This window comes from Hypomesus nipponensis, chromosome 16, assembly GCF_054491055.1.
Source record: "Hypomesus nipponensis isolate SF chromosome 16, ASM5449105v1, whole genome shotgun sequence".
Lineage (NCBI taxonomy): Eukaryota > Metazoa > Chordata > Actinopteri > Osmeriformes > Osmeridae > Hypomesus > Hypomesus nipponensis.
In genome coordinates, this window is record NC_140376.1 from 259,396 (window position 1) to 271,780 (window position 12,385).

At 46.7% G+C, this 12,385-nt stretch overlaps 1 long non-coding RNA gene across 1 annotated transcript in view; it reads right to left on the reverse strand.

Moving 5' to 3' along the window:
• Window positions 1–3,237: 3,237 nt before the first annotated feature.
• The window catches only part of LOC146254215 (uncharacterized), a 41,862-nt gene continuing 32,714 nt past the window's right edge, over window positions 3,238–12,385 (reverse strand). The window contains exons 6-7 of the long non-coding RNA XR_014731431.1: window positions 5,312–5,412; window positions 3,238–4,315 (exon numbers count right to left, since the gene is read on the reverse strand). This is a non-coding gene — a long non-coding RNA (uncharacterized LOC146254215). The remainder of the gene's footprint in view (window positions 4,316–5,311; window positions 5,413–12,385) is intronic.

Sequence of the window (12,385 nt, forward strand, 5' to 3'; positions counted from 1 at the left end):
CCCAAAACATTATCTTCTATGCATTCAGATGGATTAAGAAGTCATATGGGAGATAGAAAGAAAATGACAGATACAAAAAAATATAATATCCTTTCATTCCCCATCACACACATTCACAGGAGGGAACATGTATGAGACTCCACAAAAATACAAAATATAACTGAGGGAAAGAAAAGGAAAGGCTGGGGCAGGGGGGCAAGAGGCAGGGGGGAAGAGGCAGGGGGGCAAGAGGCAGGGGGGCAAGAGGCAGGGGGGGAAGGAGAGGGAAAGAGTCAGACGAAGACAGAGGGAGGGAGGAGCCTCTCAGCCTGCCTCTCAGAGGAGACAGGAGAAGAGCAGGGCTCCACACTGACACTGGCAGACAGCTTTAACTCCAGTGTCTGGATCAGAACCTGCCCTGGTGTATCTGCTGCTGTGGTTTCTACCCCCAGGGTTCCCAGGCAGGGATGGGTGTGAGGGTAGTCAGGCCAGCCCTGCAGCCTGAGGCAGGCCTGCATACCGCTCAGGTGACACTAAGTTACAACACTCAACTGGTGCGGGCCTGTGGGGAGGGCGTGGGGGAGAGGGAGGGCGTGGGGGAGAGGGAGGGCGAGTGAGGAGGGGGGAGGCAGGAGGAACGGTAGTGTTCCTGTGAGTGGCAGGTCATGTATGTGGTGCAGTGTGAGCCTCTTCAACCAGGAGTTCTGTTCTGTTTAATCATGTCGGTTTGCCTGGTAATGAAATTTGATCATGCCTCTAAACTGAGGAACGTTGGCGGATGTGTGAGTGTGTGTGGTGTTTGTGTGTAGTGGTGAAATATTAATATCTTCCAAGATGATGCATGAAACCTGGGTGGGTAATTTCCCCCCACTCTCCTTGTCCACCACCAAATTGTTAGCACTTCATCATTAGCACGGAACTTCTGCGCTTCCATTCATCTTCCTTGTAAGAGCTGCGCTGTTTGATTAATGCCGATCTGGATTCACAAGTTTATCATCAGTGTGGTTTTTAACTGATCATTGCCGATCCATCATACCTTTGCTGGGCATAGCCTGGCAGGGAGAGAGGGAGGGACAAAGGAAGAGAGAAAGGTAGGGAGAGAGAGAGGGGGAAGGAGGGAGAGAGGGATGGAGGGAGGGAGGGAAGGAAGGAGAAAGGGAGGGAGGGCACTGTGAAAGGTTGGTGATCCCTGAGAGAGATTCTGATTGGATACAATACTCCTATCCCATCATGCCATTGGGCCGGCCCTCTAGTCGTAGTGAGCAGTGATGTGTCTGTCTGAGTCCCCTGCTATCAAAGCGTCTCCACAATCATCTGTCACAACAAACCAACACGGGTGTAAGGAGAGGAACACGCTGACTTGGCAAAAATTGTAATTTTGATTCCAGTGGATGAAGACCTACTTTTACATATTCCAACATTTGTTTGAATTGTGTTGAAAGGAAAAGGACTGTAATTAATACGAGTGCAGCTTATGTTTACACTATACAGCCTCTGCTGCAGGGGGGTTGTGGCAACCTACAGGAGGTACTAACTCAGCTTGTTTAATAATAATATGTATTTAGCAGACACTTTTATGCAACAGTTAGAAGGTTTTCTCTTGTACAATAAAGAGAAAGGGCAGTGCTTCATGGGCACAACACACTGCTGCTTGTAAGGCAAACACAGGACACCAGTCTGCCTGGAACAACATTAAACCTGCTGGGAACATCTGAAATATCTGAGAACCTACTCCTTTTTTCCTTTTTTATTATAGTGAGGTTTGTAATTATAGAAGAAATCAGCTTGAATGAGAGAAATTCTAAATCAATTTAAAGGAGAAAAGATTAACCTTCCAAATGTAATAACTGAGACTTAATTAATTGCAGGATGGAGTCTGAGTTAGCTGAGGTTTCATTCATACTTCCTGCTCAACCAGGCTGTCCTTCCCTCCCCGACCAGCAACACACGGCTAAAGCAAAGCAACATGATCATTGTTGAGCAGCGAGACCTTGAGTATATCGTCTATACAAACCTGCTAATGAAAATGTTTTCTTTTCTTCTGTTTGTATTTATTTATTTTCTCTGCGCCTCCTGTTGCTCTAGCACATCAGTAACATCAGTAACCTCTCAAGGGCTGAATGGACTTGAATTGAATTCAGGGGCCAAATGTACCCATGGTCGCCTTCCCAGAGCCTGGTGAAGAATAGCATGCCCTCTCTTCTTTATTTACACTTGATTTAGGACACTTTCCTGAGCAGCAGCATGTGAGGTGAGAGGCTGGATGAGGGCTGGATGGGAGGTGAGAGGCAGGGGTACACAGCCTGGTCTTCTGAGAGGGTCAGATGTGTCTACGCTCTCCTGAGCGAGAGGAGAGGCCTTGCAGGTGAACACCAGTGTTCCACATGAAGACACAAGCGGCTGCTTCACAGCTTAATGGGAAAATTCAAATAGTGCCCCACGGTTGTATAGCCAGTCCTGACATTGTGGCTGCAGCATGGTATTAACTGAGGGCTGTTGATAACAGTGTCTGGGTCCAGAGCAAATCCTGCCCAGAGCTCAGCTACCGTGGCCTGAAGAGCAGAGCCTATCAGCCCAGCCCGCTACAGACACGACTTACACAGTCGCTAACCTAATGAGCGGGCTGGTGCCACTTAACACCAAGTGCTACCAGATACGTTGTAATATCTTCCCTGCTAGTCAGGACTCCTCACCATAATACTGTCATTCCATTTCTGTAATCCTGTCTATTAGCGCAAGGTTTAAGGGGGCCGGTTGCGAGGTTAACACTGTAGCTAAAGGCGTTTAGTGGGGAACATTTACAGTGCAGAAGAGTCCTTTCTCATGATCCCTGAACTCCTGCACAGCACAGCAGCCGAGCTGGCCGGCCCTGGTCTTCCACACATCCAGAGGGTTTAAAAAAAAAGATTTTAAAAACATCCCATCAAGATTAATACTATTAAATGTGATGCCAATTTGCTCAAACTGAATATGTTGGTGTGTTCTTTCCTAGCTGTCAGATCCCAGTTAGCGACGAACCCTAACCCATCCCAGTGTGTTTAGGGTTATATCTTGAAATTCAAATTACATTTAGTCATTTCCAGAGTGACTTACAGGAAGTACAGGGACATTCCCCCGAGGCAAGTAGGGTGAAGTGCCTTGCCCAAGGACACAACATCATTTTTCACAGCCAGGAATCGAACCGGCAACCTTCTGATTAGTAGCCCGATTCCCTAACCGCTCAGCCATCTGACTTCCCTACTTCGCCACACACACACACACACACACACACACACAAATAAGTCATTTTAGAATTCCGTACATAATTAGCAAAAAGCAACATTATCTCATTGAAGGGTCCACAATTGTCTCATATCCTGCTTTTAATATTCATTAATCTGTCTCCAAAATATTGTCTGAAACATATCCTTTTCAAAGTAAATCCATCCCTAAATAACTAGTGACGGTTATAAAGCTAAAACTGAGTAATTTTTTCCTTCCTGTTTTTCTGGGCTGTGAGGGGCGTTTTATCCATCTTCTTTCGGTTCTGACACACAAACAGCCTCGCTGTTTCTGTGCTCTTCTCAGGACGACTCTAATGCGTCCTAATCCTGGCTGAAGACAGACACGGGGTTGTGTGTGTGTAAGAAATATCTCTTTGCTTTTTCTGCCTCAGTTCATTATTTTTCTTTCTTGTCACTTAGTGTGATAGGTTGGACAGAGGCGCGCAGATGAGCGGTGAAGACACAGTCACAAGCCTTAATCTAGTCTTTAATGCGTGACTTCTGAGGTGTCATTTATCTTGTGACTGCAGCAGGCGTCCACAAAACTTTATCTCTAATAATATATTGATGGATTAAAGGGGTCAGCCAGGAGACCAGGCAGGAAAAATTGCTTATTGACATCAAAATACAGTGCCCCAAACCTGATAAACATAGGAACAGGAGAGGGGCAGAGAGAGAGAGAGAGAGAGAGAGAGAGAGAGACAGAGAGGAAGGGTGGGGGGGGCATTGTGAATGTTTGCACCCAGTCATTTCCTTCCTTCACAAGAGCCTCTGGTGGTCTGAGCCCCCCTGGCTTGATAACAGCCCAGCTCTGCTGCTCCCTAGCTGGGGCTGCGATGCTGCCACCGGGAACACGCCAGAGACTGCTCGCTCGCTTCCCGGTTTATCTTGACATGCACCCCTCTACCTTCCCACCCCCACCACACACACACGCACACACACCACTGCACCTTATTAATCACACTTAAGTACTGTGTGAGACTGGAGCACATGTGAAGCATTATCTGAAGCCTGGAGACCAGCTAGTCTTTTCATTTGGTGCTTCTCCTCAGCCAAGGGTGCAGTATGTTTATCTAAGGAGAGGCAAATAAAGAAGAGTTTTAGTCAGCATGATTTCCGGGCAGCTGTGGAGAGCCTATATAAATCAGACGGCACGCTATTATCATACAACACAATGTTTATATTTACAGGATTAGATCAGAATTGAAATGCCTTAGAAGGCCGTCCAGATGGACTCACTGGTCCACATATGAGATCACATTCAGGTGTGAGACAGGACTGGGGGAAGTCAATATTCCAATGAAAAACCCTGTATGATGTATCTTACGCTATCACACGGGAAAAAGAATAAACATTGCATTTCTATAATCAGTCCCCTCCCATGTCCCCTTCAGGACTACAGTGAAGGAGAAGGGATGTAGCCTTGTCAGGAAAGGTTCCTGGTGGTATTTTAAAGCAGGACTATCGCACTGACTAATCCTGTGCACTAAGTAGCCTACTGTCCAATCTCAAGAATGTTATTTTTTCGTGGGGGTCCATAATTACCGAGGCGCTTTTGCCTCCGATGGATTTTGATAAATCTGTTCTTAGGAAATCAAGGAATTTCAAGGATGATTTTCTTTTTCTTCCCTCCATCTCTCATCCTTCTTGAGTGAAAACCACGTTTGGTGTCGGTGGCAGGCGCCTACAATCCCAAATAGTGTCAATTCTAACCTTGCACACACTCTGCCTGTCCAGGAAAATGAATACACTTTACTATTCCAAGCTAAAGCTGAGGCCTCACTGCAGCAGGTACGTCCTCAGCGCAGCAACACCACTGAGTCAGCATTCAATAAAAGGCATTTGCAACCAGGCATTTCTCAGTACAACACTGGTGAAAGATTTAAAAGCTGCTAAATGAGGTGCAGCTCGCAAGCGAAAGCTGCGGGGTAAGCAAGGCGATGCTTACTTAAAATGACAGAGTTGTTTATGAGGGGGGCGCCTCCCTCACTCCTAGGTGGCATGCAAGAGGGACAGTTTATGATCCACACACAGGGTTATTTAGCCTCAAACAGTGTGCATAATGTTACCTGACAATCAGCGCACATAACTCATGTCCTTTTTGAAGTCATCTTCCACTTCATAACGTCGCCCACTGAATACTGATCTCCTCCTGATCGTAACATCTCTCCTGGACTCACAGGGAGAAGAGCTTTGTTGATTGCAGGACAGGGTTCAAACACACATCACTCTAATTTGCACCTACGTCCAGGAGAGAGGGAGGGAGGGAGGGAGGGAGGGAGGGAGGGAGGGAGGGAGGGAGGGAGGGAGGGAGGGAGGGAGGGAGGGAGGGAGGGAGGGAGGGAGGGAGGGAGGGAGGGAGGGAGGGAGGGAAGATCAACAAAACTGTTACTGTCCAAGTGTTTGACGATACACTAGGTAGAAACAGAAATGTATTCGCAATAACCTTTTCTCGTGTTATTGCAGCACTTTTTTATGACCAACATATACCCGTTGAGCCATTAAAATGTTTATCCAGCCGGCCTGTAACATATAACACATCAACCATAACAACACAGTTCGCTCTGCCAGGCAGGAGAGGAAATAAGAAGAAAAAGAGATGGAGGTGATTTGTCATACTTTAACAACAGCAGAAGAAGCACTGAAAAAACGCCAAGGCTCTCTCTCTCTCTCTCTCTCTCTCTCTCTCTCTCTCTCTCTCTCTCTCTCTCTCTCTCTCTCTCTCTCTCTCTCTCTCTCTCTCTCTCTCTCTCTCTCTCTCTCTCTCTCTCTCTCTCTCTCTCTCTCTCTCTCTCTCTCTCTCTCTCTCTCTCTCTCTCTCTCTCTCTCTCTCTCTCTCTCTCTCTCTCTCTCTCTCTCTCTCTCTCTCTCTCTCTCTCTCTCTCTCTCTCTCTCTCTCTCTCTCTCTCTCTCTCTCTCTCTCTCTCTCTCTCTCTCTCTCTCTCTCTCTCTCTCTCTCTCTCTCTCTCTCTCTCTCTCTCTGGGTCAGGGTGTGAGGGCTGGGCTGCAGGACTACCAGGCCTCAGCAGGGTCTCTCCCAGACCAGCCCACCGTTTCAAACCTGTTCACATTCTGTGTTTAACTGCAGCAAAGGCTGGCCCCAGCAGTAACAACAGCACTAGTCGAGCTGTTCTAAAACGGCCCCAGGCTTAATGCAATCATTTACCTTCTGACAACCAAATACCCGCTGTGCCAACACCTGACCGACAGCTGCTCTGCTCTCAGATGTCCTGTGAGTTTTCTGGTCACCGTGTTTTGTTTTCCAAACCCAAACTGGTCTTGAGTAACTGGGTAAACAACAGCGACCGCGTGATAAAGAAATGCACTTGACCAGGGCTGACCTCTCACCTCAGGAAGAGAATAACCGCAACAACAAAGCAGACCTGAGTCCCACTGGGGTTGAGAAACACGGCAATTTCCTTGATGAATAAAGGAGTTCTCTTTATTTCCTTCCTAAACAGAGGGAGTCGTCTAGACCGTCGTGGTTTGCCTCTGTGTAATCTACCTTTGGGCGTTGGTATATTAATGCTATTTCCATATTCAGTGGCCTGGGCCTCTCAGGCTGGCTCCTGCCCCCCAGGAGCAGTGATCGCTGGGCCAGCCTCGCAGCCCGCTATACCCAGGAGCCCCAACGCCAGAGCCACGTAATTCCAGCCCGCCTCATTATTTAGCATGTCACCACTATTTTACATGTTAAAGCCCCTTCCATCGCCATCTAATTTATTATGAGAATATCAAATGGGCCAGGCTGGAATGGGGTCACCTGCATTCATGAGGCACAGGAAATAAATCCAGTGTTCAGTCAGTCAAGTCAAGGTGAAAACCTGCGTCAGCAAGATACGTTCACCGTTTTTTGTAAACATTTTTTTTTTTGGGCCGAAGAAGTGAAACAAACACATAAAAGCAGAGGGCTATAATACTTCCTTATCGCCACAAACACAGTATTTCATCTATTTAGTATTTCTACTGTACAAGGGTTTAAGCTCTTCTTGTCTGCAGAAACGCTGTGCTTTTCTACCCTTAACAGGGCCAGTGTCTCACCAAGTGTAGAATTGGCTTTGATGAGATCGGACTGCAACAACGAGGACAACAACAGAGGCCTTAATCCACCAGTGAGACTCGGTTTCCATCCTGGTGACAGTGATTAGGCCTAATCTGGGGTTTGGTGTGTTCATTTGAGAAATGCACTCCTCTACAGAAATGTTTTTGTGTTTCGCGACTCGTCTCTTGCCTGTGAATACCAAGTTCAATCCACGTCTTCTCTGACACCGGTCTATAGTTAGCTATTAAAGTGTTTTTGTTCATATTTTCCAGCTCATTGTACTTCATGATGGCAGCTAGCTGCATTAGCTAGCTGCATTAGCTTGCATGATATGAAATTATACTGTCTTTGGGGAAAACTACTATTCTCTGCTAACTCTGACTAGAAAGGTGCCACATGCATGTAACTTACTCTGGTTACTCATACTAGTCCTCTAAATGTACAGTAAGAATTATGTGTTGCTGGAATCATTTTTTTCCTACCTTCCCCCCCAAAAATGTCAACCTTTTTTCCTACCTTTTTTCAGCGTAAATTTCAAGCAAAAAATGGTAGGAAAGATAAGGTCTGGATTTTTTTTTATTGATGATTATGAAATGATAATTCCAGCATTAAATGATTCTTACTGTACATTGAGAAGACTAGTATGAGTAACCAGAGTAAGGTTCATGCATGTGGCATCTTCCTAGTCAGAGTTAGCAGGGGGTGCATTTCTTGGCACGACACACCAGCCCTGTCCGAAAATGCCCCCCCCCCCCCCCCCCCCCAAAAAAAGGTAGGAAAAAAAGATTCTGTGATTAAATCATTCTTACTGTACATTGAGGGGACTAGCAGAGTCAACAATGAAAGTGCTTCTAGGAAACAGTACAACGCACAGTACAAGTTACGACGCACTACTGCTACACAAACAGCTCTTACAAGATTTCGCACGGATGACAGAGGGAACCTTTACCAACTCTCTTACATCAAAAGATCTAAAACTATTGAATCTTGAGTTGATTTGAGCTGTCAAAATCCTCTTTAATCTTGAAACAACAACCTGTTCTCTGTAGAAGGTCCTTCACTGTCCCTCTGTCCCACCAGCAGGAAGGAATCCCACCCAAACCAGCCCTGGACCAAACAGGATGGGGTGGGAGACTGGAGGCAGGGGAGAGGGGGAGAAGAAGGGAGAGAGGCCAGATGTCAGGGCACTGTAGAAAGAGGATTGCTAAGCGGTGCGAACATTTTTTCAAAAATGATGTTTTGTGCCTCAAACATCTTGCTTACAGCAGCAGGGTCTGATCCAAGCATTATGTGGAATACATCAGTAGCCCTGAACCCCCCTCTACACAGGCACACACACACACACACACACACTGTCTCTTTCTTTATCCCAGACACACACACACACGGTCTCTGTCTCTTTATGTCAGACACACAAACGTTCATGCACACACATCCCCACACACAATTCCCAGAGACTACCCTCCCTCCCTCCCTCCCTCCCTCCCTCCCTCCCTCCCTCCCTCCCTCCCTCCCTCCCTCCCTCCCTCCCTCCCTCCCTCCCTCCCTCCCTCCCTCCCTCCCTCCCTCCCTCCCTCCCTCCCTCCCTCCCTCCCTCCCTCCCTCCCTCCCTCCCTCCCTCCCTCCCTCCCTCCCTCCCTCCCTCCCTCCCTCCTCCCCTCCCTCACCTCCCTCTCCTGCCTTCTTCTTCCTTCTACTACAGAAGTAAATTATCAAAACTGTGTTTGAAAGTGAATGAAGGGTGACTCTCTCTCTCCCTCTCCTCCGTCTCTCTCCCCTCCTCCCGTCTCTCTCCCTCTCTCTTCCCTTCCTGCTTTGACATCTCAGTTTTTTTTTCGAACTTGCCACCGTTTCTGGGCTAGGTGATAACTGCCGGTAATAGGATTAACATTGATTTCTTTTTGCAAGAACAGAGATGTGCCAGTTCCAGCTATTTATTGAACTGCCAGCTTTGAACTATGAAAACTGACTGCAGGAAAAGACCTAATGCAGCATTTTAAAGAAAAGAAAAGCCTGTGTGCAATTCTTTTTTTCTTTTTTTGTTATTCCTCCCTTTTCTGTCTCCTTGTCTTTTTGTTGTTGCTGGATAAAAGGCAGAACCGGGGCCTCTGTTCTAAGCCGTAGTAATGACTTTATTCACTCGGTATTCTTCACCTTCCCAGCTCAGCGTGTTTATGATTTCATCTGGACTTTGTTGTTGTGTTTAGACTTCTCTTCCACCTTGACATGAAGATCCAGGGCCATACTCTGACCTTTCATTCTAATTATTTTGTTCTTTGTTGAAGCGAGATGTGGGTATGCAGCTTTCAGAAAGGTTCCTTAAACAGGATGCTCCACTGACTCTGTGTGAATGTACAGTAGGAGATGCTTCCTGGAACCACACAATCCTAGCATGAGGCTATTTATACAATATATTGCAGTAATATCTAAGCACTTTTTAAATCTGTTACATTATGATACAAAAATACATATAATTTGTATTCATATTTCTTAAATAGTTGTATTCATATTTGTTATAATTATTCTACTAAGCCCATTTGGCTTACAAAATTACGTATTCAATTAAGTGCGTTACCTGGCGAAGGAGAAAAGCTACTGTGACTTGAGGAAGGCCTCAACCTGTGCCTGTACAGCCCCAGGTCTTATCTAACGCCCCACCCTGGCTTCATTGGCCCTGAACGCTCTCATTGATTATTGACACAACCCACTGAAGAACTAATGACGATTACAGCCAAAGACCAGACAGTAATTGGCCTGTAATCGTTCGGACACTCGACTCATTGTGCACACACCCTTCTGTAAATCACCAGAGTCAGAGAGAGTGTGTGTGAGAGAGAGTGTCTGTGTATTTTGGTTCTAGAAGGAAGTATAGAGATCAGGGGGAGATGACACAGCAAACTTCAGTGTTAATTTCAGTCGAATGAACCAGTGTTGAATGAAGCTGTGAGAGGTCCCAGTCTGCCGGTCTTACCACAGCCGTGCTGACAGCCAGACAGATGGGCTGTAGGACAGGCAGGGACAGAAAACTAGGAGACAACTGGATTCTTTAATCAGACGTTACAGCAGCACTCTATTATGTGACAGAAACATGAAAACACATCATGCTGTATAGCCTAATGCACATGCTGGGAATAATCTCCACCACTGGGATGTATACTGATTATATAGTGTGTGTGACTGGTGCTGGCCGTTGACAGAGAAAGAGTGAAGATCAGATGGTAGAAGGCTTCTGTTAAGGGGCACGACCCCCCGGCCCCTCCCTACAGAACACCCTCCAGCCCCCCTCCTAACACACGTCTGCTACAATCAGCCCTGCAGAAACAAGGAACTACACTGTCACTAGCACTGCTCCCTCGCACAACCAGATGCCTGTCAGCATGCTAATGCCCCAACAATACAACCATGAATTAGAATAGCCACACATACACGCGCGCATACTCACACACGCACACACCCACACAAACTGGGAAAGTGAGAGAGAGTGAGAGAGGGAGGGAACTCATCTGTGTCACAGCCTATCCCCTCGGGCAATCAAGGAAAAAAAACGCAATCATTAGCAACTGGTGGTGCTTGCTCCAGCAAATCGCCGTTTGAGCGAAGATTTATGCAGACCCCTGACTGGAAGTGATTTATTTATTTTAGCAGAGGCTGTGAGATCATTAACCTCCGCCTGGTCTCTGGAGAACGGCATCTGTGGCCCCCCACGCCGTGCAGACAAAAGACCCCACGCAGGGGGAGGGGCCTGCTGGGTGTGGGAGGGGCCTGTTTGGGTGGGGGAGGGGCCTGGTGGATAGCGGAGGGGCTGGGTGGACAGGGGAGGGGCCTGGCTGGGGCAGGAGGCTATGGGCTGGGGCAGGAGGCTATGGGCTGGGGCAGGAGGCTATGGGCTGGGGCAGGAGGCTATGGTCTGGGGTAGGAGGCTATGGGCTGGGGCAGGAGGTTATGGGCTGGGGCAGGATGCTATAGGCTGGGGCAGGAGGTTATGGGCTGGGGCAGGATTCAAGTGTAATAGTATAAAATATATCATTGAAATTTGCACTCACAAAAAGAGCTACAACTTCATATGTGATATTCAGGCTCAAATTCACCTCTGATGGCCTTAATTCTCGATTAAATATATAAACTATGTCTCCTGACACTCATTTAACATTTACGTAATGAAACTCATATAACTCTTATCAAATTATCAAAATGAGATGAGATGTCATCTTAGTTAGAAGATGAGCGATCAGGTCCACTGAAGCAAATATGCATATTTTCAATAGAATTTTCTGGATGAATCCGAGAGCAGTTGGAGAACGAGGTTCCCCTAAGGTTCCCTATGTTCCCCTGAGGTTCCCTATGTACGTGTGGACGTCTCTGGTTACCATCTCAGCCCCCTGATTCTTGAGTGTCAATAGGTTATTAATGACATCTACCACCAGATTCCTGTCCATCTCATTAGAGAAGTTAGGGGGGTCCTCCAGAACTCGAGAATGATCCCTGTTACATTCTCCAAGAGGCAGGAGAAATTAGAAGGGTGAACGAAAGGACAGTATTAATCTGAAATTAATCAGAACTTGAACTTAACTGGGGGGCAGTGTGGTCTCAGTGGTGATGTTTTTAAGTATGTGTAATTGAACCCTTTTGGCAGTCTGATGGCTGTGAGTATCTACGTGACCCTCCTACACCTGCAAAGGAGTCGGCCAGAACACTTCAATTAGTCCCTCCTTCCCTGGTGCTGCCGTCTTTTAATTTCCTTCAATTTCAGAATGATTCTAACACACATACCGTGTGTGTGTGGATGCTGTGATGAGATGCACTCAGGGAGGGATGGAGGGATGGGGGTAGTTGTAGGTTTGTCAGTTCTCTGGCAGTGGTGACTTCGCTCCAACCTTATCAAGCGAACACTTCAGAGCACAACAAATCACATTTTTTATTGGGGGGTAATAAAGTTCAGTATCCAATTGGAGATGAAGAGTTCAAATTTACGAGAAATTTTAACGGTGGCATAATGTCCTCCCCGGCTGGTTAAATGTTTGGACTTTAAAGTTATATTTCAATTAAAATATCTCCTTCAACTAAACATGTAATCTCCAAGACCATGAATATGCCAGGTGCC